This window comes from Sphaeramia orbicularis, chromosome 1 (assembly GCF_902148855.1).
Source record: "Sphaeramia orbicularis chromosome 1, fSphaOr1.1, whole genome shotgun sequence".
NCBI classification, from domain to species: Eukaryota; Metazoa; Chordata; class Actinopteri; order Kurtiformes; family Apogonidae; genus Sphaeramia; species Sphaeramia orbicularis.
Window position 1 is genome coordinate 5,386,881 of NC_043957.1, and position 14,551 is coordinate 5,401,431.

Here is a 14,551-nt window from a genome sequence, read left to right on the forward strand (position 1 = left end):
CAGAGTCTGTATTTAGAGTCTATAGAAGAGCATTTACAAACACGTTTACACATCTAATGCACTGACACCTAGGGAGATTTAATGTCCATATTTGGGTTCTGTTTTTGGACCCAATATTTTATTAAAAATTCATTACTTATGGGATGGATCAGAGTAAGAGTATACTTTTTTTGTGCTTTTCTCTGGGGTCATCATTAGGTCCATCCTGGGGGGAAATCTGTCTACATTTACCTTTTTGTTATTGGGTCTAAAAAAGATGGAAAAGTGACAGATACTAAAATAAACCCAGTTTCACAGAAGCACCCAGATACGTTCCTACAAATATTAACATCTGGCTGCACACAGACCAAGGTTCTAATAGTTTTGGATTTTTCATTCTAGTTTAGTTTTATTTAGTTCTGACTTTTTTTAGTCTCTAATTCAGTTAGTTTTAATTTGTTTTTAGAGCAGGTTTGCTGGTTTTTATTAGTTTCATTTTTTTTCTAAATGCTTAGTTTTAGTTTAGCTTTAGTATTAGTTTTGTCGTCTCTTTTCTCTTCTTCTCTGTCGTCGTATTCAAATAAATCCCAGACAGGACTCTGCTGCTTTCCCCCAACTTTAGTCTCCATGTTTCCAGGTAGAGTGGGGACCAGAAGACGACTGGAAACCACAAGTGAAAACAAGTGACGGACCGTTAAGTGTCGTATGGTGCCGCTAGCTAAAATTGCTAGAGCAAAATAAACCAATTTCGTATGAATCCAACATTGACAAAGACAAAAACAAAGGGAATTTTATCCATAATTTTTGGTGGAAGGTGGAAAAGTGACAGATACTAAAGTAAGCCACTAGGACCGACACATTTAATACAGCGTCTTTATTTATAGTCTATTTATAGCCTGTATCTGAGCATGTGCAGAAGCGTCTAATTTGGTCAGTAGCAAGTAGTGGCTTTAAAAACTCAACAAAACTGAAAATAATGAAAGAAATAAACCCCACTCTTAACACTGTAACTACTGCAATTGTGATAAATAACAGAGAATTGGGCAGTTTATGCAACCCCGTCCGGTGCATTTTACATCGTCAACCAATTAGAGAACCACTGTGGCCTCCGTCTGAAAGAACCCGCTCTCCTCTGTCCGTCCTCTGCCTGAATCTTCCTTTCTCTTTAATATCTTTTCCTTGTCCGTCCGCATGCAAAAATAAGCTGTTAGCCCAGAGATAGAGCGTAATTACCAGCAGAGAAAGTGCCTAAATTGACATTCTCACCGCCTCTTGGCTCGGAAAAGGTCCTCTTAAGAGGCTTACAGCACGACAAACCTGCTGCGTTAATAGGTTAATCCTTAAGCCTCCCCCACTGCCTTCACTTCCTCCACACCTTCATGTATTTGTTGTGAAAGCACTCAGTCATTTTCTCCACTTCTGCAGAATACTTCCCCTCCGTTTCATCCTGGCTTTCATACTGCAGCGCCCTATGTGCTGCTTTTTTGTCTCTGGTTAATTAACATTTAACTAACACATTGTTTTCTTTGTGAGAGTCTCCCTCGCCGCCTTCTTCTTCTTCTTCTTTTTTTTTTCTTGGCTTCCTCATTACTTTGTCTTCTTCCCCTTCCTCTCCTCTTCGCTCGGTGTCGTCTTTGATTTCAGCCCTGCGGCAAACTGGTGAATCGTTGCCATCCTCGAATGGATAATTAGAATTACAACCAGTGCTCTGTATAATTGTGGAAGTGTTTCATATATGATTAATGTACCGCAAAGCCGCTTTCCGTTAACGCTCGTGCACACTCACGCGTTCCGACGTGCACGTTCTAAGTCAGGGGTGTCAAGCTCATTTTAGTTCAGTTCCACATTCAGCCAAATTTGATCTGAAGTGGGCTGAACCAGTAAAATAATAACATAATAATATATACATATACATACAGGGTGGGGAAGCAAAATTTACAATGAACATTTAGTTGTTTTTTCTCAGCAGACACTACGTCAATTGTTTTGAAACCAAACATATATTGATGTCATAATCATACCTAACACTATTATCCATACCTTTTCAGAAACTTTTGCCCATATGAGTAATCAGGAAAGCAAACGTCAGAGTGTGTGATTTGCTGAATGCACTCGTCACACCAAAGGAGATTTCAAAAATAGTTGGAGTGTCCATAAAGACTGTTTATAATGGAAAGAAGAGAATGACTATGAGCAAAACTATTATGAGAAAGTCTGGAAGATACTATTAAAGAAGAATGGGAGAAGTTGTCACCCGAATATTTGAGCAACACTTGCGCAAGTTTCAGGAAGTGTGTGAAGGCAGTTATTGAGAAAGAAGGAGGACACATAGAATAAAAACATTTTCTATTATGTAAATGTTCTTGTGGCAAATAAATTCTCATGACTTTCAATAAACTAATTGGTCATACACTGTCTTTCAATCCCTGCCTCAAAATAGTGTAAATTTTGCTTCCCCACCCTGTATATACTGTTGCCCCTGAGACTCGGCCCCGGATAAGCGGAAGATCATGGATGGATGGATGGATAATATATAAATAATGTCAACTCCAAACTTTTCTCTATGTTTTAGAGTGAAAAAAGTTAATTTACATTATGAAAAGGTTTACATCTACAAACTATCCTTTCAAAAGATGTGAATAACATGAACTGAAAAAATAAGTGTAATTTTAACAATATTCTGCTTTAGTTTATCATTTACACATGTACATTATAACTTACAGATCACAGTGGATCTACAAACACACAAAACTTTTTTTTTTTTTTTAAATTAGTGATAGTTAACAAGACAATGTGGATAGAAAAACAACAACAACAACAACACATAAACAAAGGGAAAATCAAACAAATAAACAAACCAAAAACAACAACGAGATAGTATTGAAAAACAACAATGACAACATCATATTACAATGAAAAAGATCATAAATGTAAATAGCAACTAAACAGTATAGCTTGGTTAGGGGCGATGGGGGGGGGGGGGGGTGAAGGTGAGAAAGAGAGAGGGGAGAGTGAGGGGGAAATAATAGTTGTTGTAATAATATAAAAATTTATAATAATAATAGCAGTAGCCTAATTTGCTAGTATTATTGTGGCAGTGGTAGCAGCGGAGGCAGTCACAGTACAACAATGAGTTAAATCATGTCATATTTGTAATAATGTATTTGTATCAGTTACTAAATGTTTTGAGTTTATATGAATCAATTTAAATTAATATGGCTATGGGGGGGGGGGGGGGGGGGGTATTGTTAAAATTGTACTTACTTCTCTTAAGACATTTCAGGTTATTTACTTTTTTTGCAAAAGTATACTTTGTAAATGTAAATATTTTCATGTGTTTACACTAAAACAAAGAGAAACAGTTGAAGTTGTCATTATTTTTATGTTATTATGAGAGTATTTTACTGATCTGACCCACTGGAGATTGAATTGGTCTGAATGTGGAACCTGAACTAAAAGGATTGTTATTTTAGTGTAATTTTTACATTTCACAAATTCATCCCAGCGGCCGGACTGGACCCTTTGGTGGGCCAAATTTGGCCCCCAGGCCACATGTTTGACACCTGTGATCTAATAGTTTTGGATTTTTCCATCTAGTTTAGTTTTATTTAGTTTTGACTTTTTTCTATAATTCAGTTAGTTTTAATTCGTTTTTACAGCAGGTTTGCTAGTTTTTATTAGTTTAAATTTTTTCGTAAATGCTTTGTTTTAGTTTAGTTTTAGTATTAATTTTAGTTTTGTCGTATCTTTTCTCTTCTTCTCTGTCGTCGTATTCAAATAAATCCTAGACAGGACTCTGAATTCTCCCAACTTTAGTCTCCATGTTTCCAGGTAGAGTGGGGACCAGAAGACGACTGGAAACCACAAGTGAACACAAGTGACGGACCGTTAAATGTCGTATGGTGACAGCAGATAAAATTGCTCGAATGAAATAAATCGATTTTATATCAATCCAACATTGACAAAGACAAAAACGAAGGGAATTAAATTCATAATTCTTATCCGTTTGTTAGTTTTGTAAGCACACAATACAGTTTCAGTTAGTTATCTTTTTTCTTTTAATTATAGTTTTTATTTATTTCAGTTAACGAAAATGTTTTATCAATTCTAGTTTTCGTCATTTTGTTAGTTTTTGTTAACGATAATAACCTTGTTTCTAAGTCGACGGATTGCTCTGCACATTCCGTCAAACCTTCCACTTTTTCCTTCGAAACTCTGCACTGCAACTCTTACTTTAATATGTGTGTGTTTTTATATTTCTGGGTTTGATGTGTTGTTTTCTTACTTACTGTTTTTAATCACCTTTTACATGTTTCTTTTATCATATTTTAAATGTGTTTCTTTTTCCCTTGTCGTCGTATTTCAGTGTCCTGTGTGAAGCATCTTGAATTGCCTTGTTGCTGAAAAGTGTGATACAAATAAACTTGGCTTGGCTTTTTTTTTCTAACTTTTGTATTTGTTGCAGTTTTCTTCTCCTCTGAGGGTTCGCTTTTACCACCACCTCCTTCTCTTCTGCATTACCTGCCTCGCTTTCCTTCAGACTTTACTTTTCCTTTGAGAATAAGTGACTTCGCCGATGCATACTCGGGCGCATGTGCACAGCTTCCACACACATACACAAATGGATGTTGTCATTTTTTTTTTTTTTTTAACAAATTGTCTTTCCTGTGCCTTCTACCTTTCTCGTCATTCCCTGAGTTGTGCTCTCCTTAGAGGATGCACATCAATAAAACACACATTCCTGCACAAAAACACAAAATCTGACAAAGATGGGCTACCCACCATTTTTTTTTTATATATATATATTTTCACTTTCTCCTCTAGCTCTTCTTCCCAAAAAAAAAAAAAAAACTCCCTCTTCAGAGCCTCCATAATGTGCTATTCATGTTTTGTAGTGTTGTAGTCACTCTTCTACCCTGGAGGAATCCATATTTCTACCATCACGCCTCAGGAATCATTGCAGCATGTTCTCTGCTTGTATGTGTGCCCCTCTTATCACCTCCCTCCACTGAGGCGCTGACGGCTAAATTAGTCTTTTATGAGGGAGCTTGTAGCTATTGGAGACCGTCGGATTTGTGTCCACGGGAACATGTGGCTAACTTCCGCCATGGGACCTGCTTTCTACTGTCACTTCATGAAACAATGTTCTCATATTGTTAACACAGCATTTCACTCTCTGGCCTTCGGAGACATTTGCCGTCTCAAAAATAGTTACGCCTTTCGGGGTTTTTTTATGTTTTTTTTTTTTCTCCCAGTTGAGTTGTCGCCAATTCCCACCTGAGCTGCAACTCTTCAGCTGCTGCAGAAGACTATAGAACTGTATCATATGTTGATATAGATGGAGTTGTCAGATGAAAGGACAGAATTCACGCCAGCAGTTCCTCTTCCCCTGGAGGGAAGGCCGATTGCCAATAAGTCACCAAGGCGGGCTGTGTCTACAGGCGGTCGCTTTGTTCCGCAGGAGTCCGTGACCTCATTTTCATAGCGCTTTTATCAAGAGCTAGTCGTTGGCAAGTTATGATAACCACTCCTTCACAGCCATGTCACGTTGTTTTACTTATATGTAGTTTGAAAAGGTTAGATCAATACCGGAAACCTTGAGGAGCGTGATGAGACTTAAGAGTCTGACGCCACCAGGTCTGTGATAATAATAACAATAATAACAATTATAACAATAATAATAATAATAATAATTTGTGTCTGAACCAAGGTTCTAATAGTTTTGGATTTTTCATTATAGTTTAGTTTTATTTGGTTTTGACTTTTTTTTTTCTCTAACTCAGGTTTAATTCGTTTTTAGAGCAGGTTTGCTAGTTTTTATTAGTTTTCGTTATTTTCTAAATGCTTAGTTTTAGTTTAGTTTTAGTTTCTTTATATCTTTTCTCTTCTTCTCTGTCGTCATATTCAAATAAATCCCAGACAGGACTCTGCTGCTTTCTCCCAACTTTATTCTCCATGTTTCCAGGTAGAGTGGAGTCGTTTAGTCGAGAAGACGACTAAACCACAAGTGACGGACCGTTAAATATCATTTGGTGCCACTAGCTAAAATTGCTTGAGGTAAATAAATCTATTTCATATCAATCCGACATTGACAAAAATGAAAATGAAGGGAATTTTATCCATAATATTTATGTTTTAGTTAGTTTTATAAGCACACAATATAGTTTCAGTTAGTTATTGTTTTTTTTTTCTTTTAATTCTAGTCTTTATTTATTTCAGTTAACGAAAATGTTTTTACAATTCTAGTTTTCGTCATTTCGTTGGTTTTCGTTAACGATAATAACCTTGGTTTGAACAACACAAATCTTTGTGACGCTGATCAGTAAACATGCTTGTTTGACATTGCCTTGTCACTGTGTCTTTGAAAGTAGAAAAAATACATTGCTCTTGAATTAAGAAGGATTTTTACTTAACCCTATAATGCCAAATGTATCATATTTGATGCATGAGTTTTGAAGCCCTCTACATGATCAGTGTGATATTTTTTCTTGAAAAACCTGATGTATACAATTAGATACATGCAATACATAGATAATCCACCAGGGGGAGGAGTTCATTCACCAGAGGCCTTTCCAGTGACACTATAAGACTGTCATTAATGAGGAAGGAGGAAGAACTGGGACCATTTAGAAAAGAAATTAACTATTTATTAGACACGTTTGTGTTATATTATGTTTTTGTTTGTTCAAAAATTTGAGCATTGAGATCCGATGGATCAAATATGGAATTGAAATTAAACAAAAAAAAAAAACAAGGGGAGGGGGGGTTGTTCAGAAGGACCAATAAAGGCTCCAGTTTCAAAGAACTGGAATTTTCTGTCAATGATTAATTGCAGGGCTCTCAAACTCATTTTCTTCCAGGGGCCACATTCAGCCCAATTTAATCTGAAGTGGGCCGGACCAGTACAATAATAGCATGATAGCCAATAAATAATGACAACTCCAAATTGTTTTAGTGCAAAAAATAACATTCAGTTATGCCAATATTTACATTTACAAACTATTCAAACAAAAAGGATGTGAATAACCTGCAAAAAATGTGATTTGTTTAGAAATCAATATCAATATTATTCCTCAACTTATCATTTATACACATGCATTACAGATCAGACCTACAAAGGTACACAACATGTAGTAACAGGCAGGATATTGTTAAAATTGCACTGAATTCTCTTTAGACATTTCAGGTTGTTCATATTTGTTCAGGTTATTCACAATTTACTGTTAAAGGATAGTTTCTTCATGTAAACATTATCATAATGTAATGTTTTTTGCACTAAACTGAAGGGAAGAAACTGGTGTTGTCATTATTTATAGGTTATTATGATATTATTTTTGAGTTTGATGCCCTAACTTGCACTTTGTAAATTCATCCTGTGGGCTGACTTGGAACCTTTGGCGGGCCGGTTTTGGCTGCATGTTTGACATTTGTGATTTAATAGTTCAGGCTTTACAGGGTTAAAATAAGGAGAAAACTTTGGTTGCGTATGTGGCAAAGCATTAGTCACTTGTGTTGCATATTGTTAGAGCTCATTTCTAGATCATTTGTACCAAAAACAAAAGGGACATAAAATGACATGTATTTTTCAAACCTTGCCATTTTCAGGGTATATTTACAGCTCAAAGGTCCTTTCACAATGATAACATGCAGATAGAGGAAGGAAAGTGAATGATCATAAGACAGAAATATTCACCCTTATTCCAGCTCAGGACTCCCAGTAAACCAGACTCTCAGGGTCTAAAAGTGTGCCTGTTAAAATCATTATTTCATCCGATAACACTGTCTGCTGTTGGTTTTGGGGCTGATAGACATGACTTCCATGTACTTTTAGGCAGCTGACAGCTGTTTCCTCCTGAGCCAAACCAATCACTGTTGTTTCAAACTCTTGCACAGTTTGTCAAAGGCTCCGTCAAACATTTCTTTCTGCAGCTCTTCACACATAATGACATTTTGTTGGCATTTTCCGTCTAATATGGTTTTTCTGTTGCATACCGTCCCACACATGCACATACATTATTTGCTAAATCTGTCTCCACTTATTCAGATTTATCATTTGTTGATACATAACTTTTCCATCTCTCAGAAGCATAGAAGCATTTTTGTGATATTCTGAAGTCTTGAGTTTTCAGCATTTCTGGTTTTTATGCATTAATACAGTGTTTTTCAACCTTAGGGTCGGGACCCCATGTGGGGTCACCTGGAATTCAAGTGGGGTCGCCTGAAATTTCTAGTAATTGATAAAAATAAAAAACTTACTAATAAAAAATATATGGTGAGTTGAGAGAGACACACTGCAAAAATTTAAATCTTACCAAGCGTATTTTTCTCATTTCTAGTCCAAATATCTCATCACACTTAAAATCAGACAGAATCACCTAAAGAGGAACTTTTCAGTGAGATAGAAGAACTGATATTTAGACAGTAGATTTGGAAAATCTGATTTCAAGAAATCTTACCAAGATCATTTTCACTTGTTCCATTGGCAGATTTTTTTTTTGCTCAATTCAAGATTTTTTTTTGCTTAATTCAAGCAAAAAAAAAAAAAAAAAATCTGCCAGTGGAACAAGTGAAAATTTTCTTGGCTTTTCTGCCTCCGTCCATAATAATATACATTATATAGTCTAAATGTCATCTAAAATTAATGTCTATTTGCAACATAGTATAGCAAACTATTACATGATCAAAAACAAATTCATTTAGTAAAAAAAATGTCTCAGTTTTGAATGTCTGGGGTCGTCAGAAATGTGTGATGTTAAAATGGGGTCGTGAGCCAAAAGAGGTTGTAACCACTGCGTTAATATGACTGTTATAGTAGTATTTTTTTTAATGTGAGCAAACACACTGCTTTGTTTTCTTCCCAAACAGATCCAAACATCTGCTGTGAAAAGCCTCTGCCGTCTTCCCCAAAAGTTAAACTGTTTCAACCAAAGTGCCCCGAGCGCAAATAGAAAAGTAAAGCTGCGCACTGAGGCTGAGAACGCGAAGCGATATCAGTGCTGAAGTTCAGAGGATTTGGAGGGAAATTAGATGGTGCCTGTGGACATGGCCTCGAAGAGTCATTTCTTCCTTTTCCCTCCATTTCAATCAAATACAACCACAGAAAGCAGGTTTATAGACACAAAATAAGCGATTCTCATCTGTGGTCCAAATAGTAATAAAAAACACAGTGCACAGGTGTCAAACATGTGGCCCAGGGGCCAAATCCAGCTCACCGAAGGGTCCAGTCCTTTGGATGAATTTGTGAAACGCAAAAATTACACGAAGATATTAACCATCCTTTAAGTTCAGGTTCCACATTCAGACCAATATGATCTAAAGTGGGTCAGATCAGTAAAAGACTATTGTAATAACCTTCAAATACTCAGAACTCCAAATGTTTCTATTTGTAAATGTTAACATTTTCATGTATTTACACTAAAACAAAGTATAATTTTGGAAAAACTGTGAATAACCTGAAATGTCTTAAGAGAAGTAAGGGTAATTTTAACAATATTATGTTTGTAAATGATAAACTGAAGCATAATATTGTGAAAATTGCATTTATTTATTCAGTTTGTTCATGTTATTCACATTGTTTTGAAGGATAGTTTGTAAATGTATACATTTTCATAATGTAATCTTACTTTTTTCACACTAAAACATAGAAGAAAGTTTGGAGTTAACATTATTTCTATATTATTATGTTATTATTTTACTGGTCCAGCCCACTTCAGATCAAATTTAGCTGAATGTGGAACTGAACTATAATGAATCTGACACCTCTGACATTGTGTCCAGACTTAAAGCGCACCTGTACCGGTCATATTTACGACATTAACCCTCCGGTATCCTGTCCAGCAAGGCCCTTACTAAGCACCAAGTCTGCCTTTTTGGCACACTTGTGGAATAATGTCAAAAAATTTTCATAGTTTGTTTTTAATTCTTTTACACTTTTTTTCTATTTCATCAACTTGAGCCAGAAATAAAAATACCAAATACTCAATAACTGTCACATTTTTTACCCCTTTAAATGCCGTGTTTGTAATGTAAACAAACCATTTTTTTGGATGCAAAAAACACAAACAATTTAAATTTTTTTAAATATACTACATAAAAAGTGGATCACATATTATTTGATTTTTGCATCCTGGCATATGTCAGTGATTAACTCCAACACTGGTTAATTTGCATTATTATTTTTGGCGCTAGGTCAAATGTTCAAAAATACTAGCATCTGTCACCAAGTGTGCCAAAAAGGCAAATCAAACTATTAAATATTATATATTGATTTATTTTTCTGCTCTAATTTGATTTTATTTTTGTAAATCAAGGTCAGCCCTTATCATACAGATCAAATAATCATTTATTTTACTTTTTTTAACCCTTTAAACAATCTCTTTTGATCATGATGTCACTACATTTTTTGATGCAAAAAACACAAAATGTGATTTTTTTTTTTTCAAAATACTACATAAAAATTGGAATACATATTCTTTGAGTTTTGCAGCGTGGCATATGTCAATGATTAACAGCAACACTGGTCAGTTGTGTTTTGTGCGTCACTTATAAGAGAGGTGCAAATTCATTAAAAAAAATTTTGAAGAACTTATGGGGAGGAGCTATTGCTGGCCAGAAGTGACGTACTGTCTTTGATTCCAGGTGACTGAGTATGAGTAAATAAGCAGCAGTCAGTGAGACAGATTGAGTGGATTTCTGGGGGTTTCTGTGCTTGTTGTATGCAGTCATAACTCTTCCACTCCACCATTGTCACAGCAGACTGATCTCATGAGATTGTGTTGTATGTCACACCAGTTCTTATGGCATTTGGCGTGCTATATGTACGCATTTTCATCCTTTCACGTGTTATTCAATATCATTTGGTGGCTTGTCAATGTATGCCAAGATCTCCAGTTTACACATCCATAACCCCTAATCCCAACCACTAATGGCGCTAGCCACTAACCACTAATGGCGCTTATCTATTTATTTATTTATTTATTTATTTATTTTGAATATGGAAATGACATAAGCTTCCTGACTGCTACTAACTGACTTCCTTGCACAACATAATATAGAAATGAAAATTCAAGGAAGCATAAAATAATGATACACACAAAAAAGAAAAAAAAGTCAGTCAAAATGGAGTGAGAGGAAGCATAGCTTATTAGCTCTCACCCCTTTGTCTAATCACATGTTATTTTACACGGTGTGAACATACACACGGACAGCTTATAATGTCTACAAATAAAGAGTTAAACCCTCGAGGACCAAACATGAAAGACGCAAGAAAAGACTTAACTTTAACCCGATGGGATGTGACCTCACTGCCCTTTGCTTTGATTTTCAGTGACTGAGTGCTAACTTCAGTCCGATGCCTGATCTACAGTAAACTCTGTTCAGCCACAGAGTCAAAGTTTGAACAGCTCTGACACCTGAGATTCAGTCCATTTTATCCTCAGTCTATATTTGGGTGCTTCTATGAAACTGGGTTTATTTTAGTATCTGGCACTTTACATTTACCTTTTTATTATTGGGTCGAAAAAGCTGGTAGACAGATTTCCCCCCAGGATGGACCTAATGATGACCTCAGATAAATGCACAAAAAAAATTATACTCTTACTCTGAGCCATCCCATAATTAATGAATTTTTAATCAAATATTGGGGCCAAAAATAGGACCAAAACTGGGACTTGAAAAACTTGAAATGGTGTTATATACCACTATAAATGTGTGGATCCTAGTGGTTTTTCTAATCCACACACATGGATTTTCCATCAATCTCAGTCTCATTCCAGGTTTGGTGTGGAACCCATCGTGTCCACTGGTGTTACATGCGGAACCTGAACACTTAAACACAAATAAATCACGATCAATTTTGCAACAGCGGTCATTTTTGTGAAACACTCTGCCTTGGATAATTCGTTCAATTCCCAAAATGCACCTGTGAGAGAATAAAGAGATATTAAAAAAAAAAAAAAAATAGTAGAATGTAATTTTCGTGTCCTTTTGACCGTGTTACATGTGAATTTTTATATTGAATATAATGTAAAATAATATAAAAATGTGTTTTATCTGAAAAATAGTTTCTCTTTATCTCAGTAAGTATTTATTTTTTAAATAGGCCCAAAGTGCTTCCAAACCTGCTTCATAACATACGTCTACATCTGGGTTGATCTTTCATCCCCTATGTCCTGTTTTTAGGACCAGTTTCAGAGAAGCACCCATATACAGTACAGTACACTCAGATGAACTTACAAGACTGCAGAAATAAAAATAAAATGAAAAATAAAGCCTTCAGCTTTTATTAAGTCCTGTTTTTTAAGAGAATTTTACCCTTTTTTATGGTCTCCACTGTACAATTTTTTTGAATCCCATGAGGACTGTACAATAACTCACATACCAAATCGTTTTTGTTGTTTAATATTCTTCCCTTAGGGCAGCCAATTCCTTTGTTCTATATTATTATTTCTTACCAGACACTCCATTCTTTCCATATACTCACTGTCTGGTTCAACTCTTGCATTGGAAGCATCTTATTTTAACGTCATCAGGACAACGGGAAAAAGGAAGACATACATGCTAGTGCTGCAACAACGAATCCATTAAATTGTTCAAAATCGATTTTTAAAAGAGTTGGTAATGAATTCAGCAGTCGATTCATTGGGTCTTGTGGATCTATACTTTTATTATGTCATTATTTAACTGGCCTGTCGGCCAGTAAGCTAAAAAAAAAAGCTATGGCTAAGCATGGCTGAGGCTTCGGATACCGGGCAGCCCCATTTGGCTGAAAAGGAGTGCGCTGCTTATGTAACAAAACTTGAATATGGAGGGAAAAAAATGGCCAAAATCCTACGTTTTGGGCAAACTGGGAACATAACGTAAACTTAGCTAACTAAACCTAGCCTACGTGTTGTGATTACTTTGACCTCCTAGCTAGTTAGACACTATAATTACAACGTTTTCATCCATCTCTGTAGCCTGAGGATATAGGCTAGAAGTTGTGAAAATTGTGCGGAATCGGACGTCCAAAGTTAAGTTTCATTTTTGGTTTCACGCCACTTACGGTAGTTACAGCAATTATGGAACGGACCCCCATGTATGCACCCCCTCTTTTCTTTTCTGTTTATCCGATGAATGGATTAGTTATTAAAATAATCCACAGACTAATGGACTACTAAAATCATCGTTAGTTGCAGCTCTAATACATGCATTATCTTATTTCACCGCACACGCTGTGGACTTTTTCCAGCTTCAGTAAAGATGCTGCGGCTCTGTTCGATCATTAACATATACGACTACGCCTGAGTATCATGTGCTCACAGTGGGATTAATTAGTCGTTTTTATATCCTGCGTCATATGCAGCAGCGGCAGCGCCTTCAGCTTCTTATTGTCAGCTGATACCCTGCACATATGAACAGAATCACTGGAAAAACTGCTGCAGGTTTCAGGTACCGCTCGTCAAAACAGCTAGGACTTTGATCCCTGCAGCTGAGAGGAAATCCCAGATCATGTCAGATGAACTTAAATGTACTGTACGCACACATCTTCATGCACATCTTGTTGTTTTCTTTTGTCTGTGAATTGCAGACTTTCTAGTATGTGTTGCACCATTTTCCTTCTTCCATCAATCTCCATTAAAAGTATTATTCAGATCATGGTTTGCAGGGGGAATTCCAACAGGTACCAGCCGTTGTCAAGGTGATTAAATGTGTCTCGACCTCTTTTTCCTCCCAGAAGACAGCAGCATATGACGGTATGAATAAATCACTGAGCTAAACAAGTGACTGGCCAAATGCACGAGTACAGAGGAACTATGCAACATTTGACTGTTGTGGTTCTTCTACGCTGGTTTTGTAGAGTTTCCATTTTCACTGTAATACCGCAACAGATTGTAACTTGGGGGGGGGTCTCAGTAACTACTGCGACATACAGGGGTTGGACAAAATAATGGAAACACCTTCACCTCAAGATGATAATGCCCCAATCCACACAGCTAGAATTGTTAAAGAATGGCATGAGGAACATTCTAATGAAGTTGAGCATCTCGTATGGCCGGCACAGTCCCCAGACCTCAACATTATTGAGCATTTATGGTCAGTTTTAGAGATTCAAGTAAGACGTCGATTTCCACCGCCATCGTCTCTAAAAGAGTTGGAGGGTATTCTAACTGAAGAATGGCTTAAAATTCCTTTGGAAACTATTCACAAGTCGTATGAATCAATACCTCGGAGAATTGAGGCTGTAATTGCCGCAAAAGGCGGACCTACACCATATTAAATTATATTTTGTTGATTTTTTAAGGTGTTTCCATTATTTTGTCCAACCCCTGTACCTTAATGCAGAGGACGGGGGGGTCATGGAAATTTATCTATCTTATTTATTTTGCATTTGCATTAAAACCAAACAACAAAAGGATTATATAAAAGAAAGTCCAACATTCGAAAAGGAGTGGAACGAACTTTACCTTAAAACCATTTTCCTGAAGGATTTTATACTCAAGGTATTTTTTAAACTTTGTCAAAAGAAGTGAACAACTTAACCCATGAAGACCCAGTGCTACTGTGGCAGTTCCAAACTGTTTTTTTTTTTCTG

At 36.3% G+C, this 14,551-nt stretch overlaps 1 long non-coding RNA gene across 1 annotated transcript; it reads left to right on the forward strand.

Moving 5' to 3' along the window:
• Positions 1–1,360: 1,360 nt before the first annotated feature.
• LOC115425959 (uncharacterized) lies at positions 1,361–9,137 on the forward strand. Its single transcript, XR_003936292.1, has 2 exons — positions 1,361–1,638; positions 8,845–9,137. It is a non-coding gene; the product is annotated as an uncharacterized LOC115425959 (long non-coding RNA).
• The last annotated feature ends 5,414 nt before the right edge of the window (positions 9,138–14,551 follow it).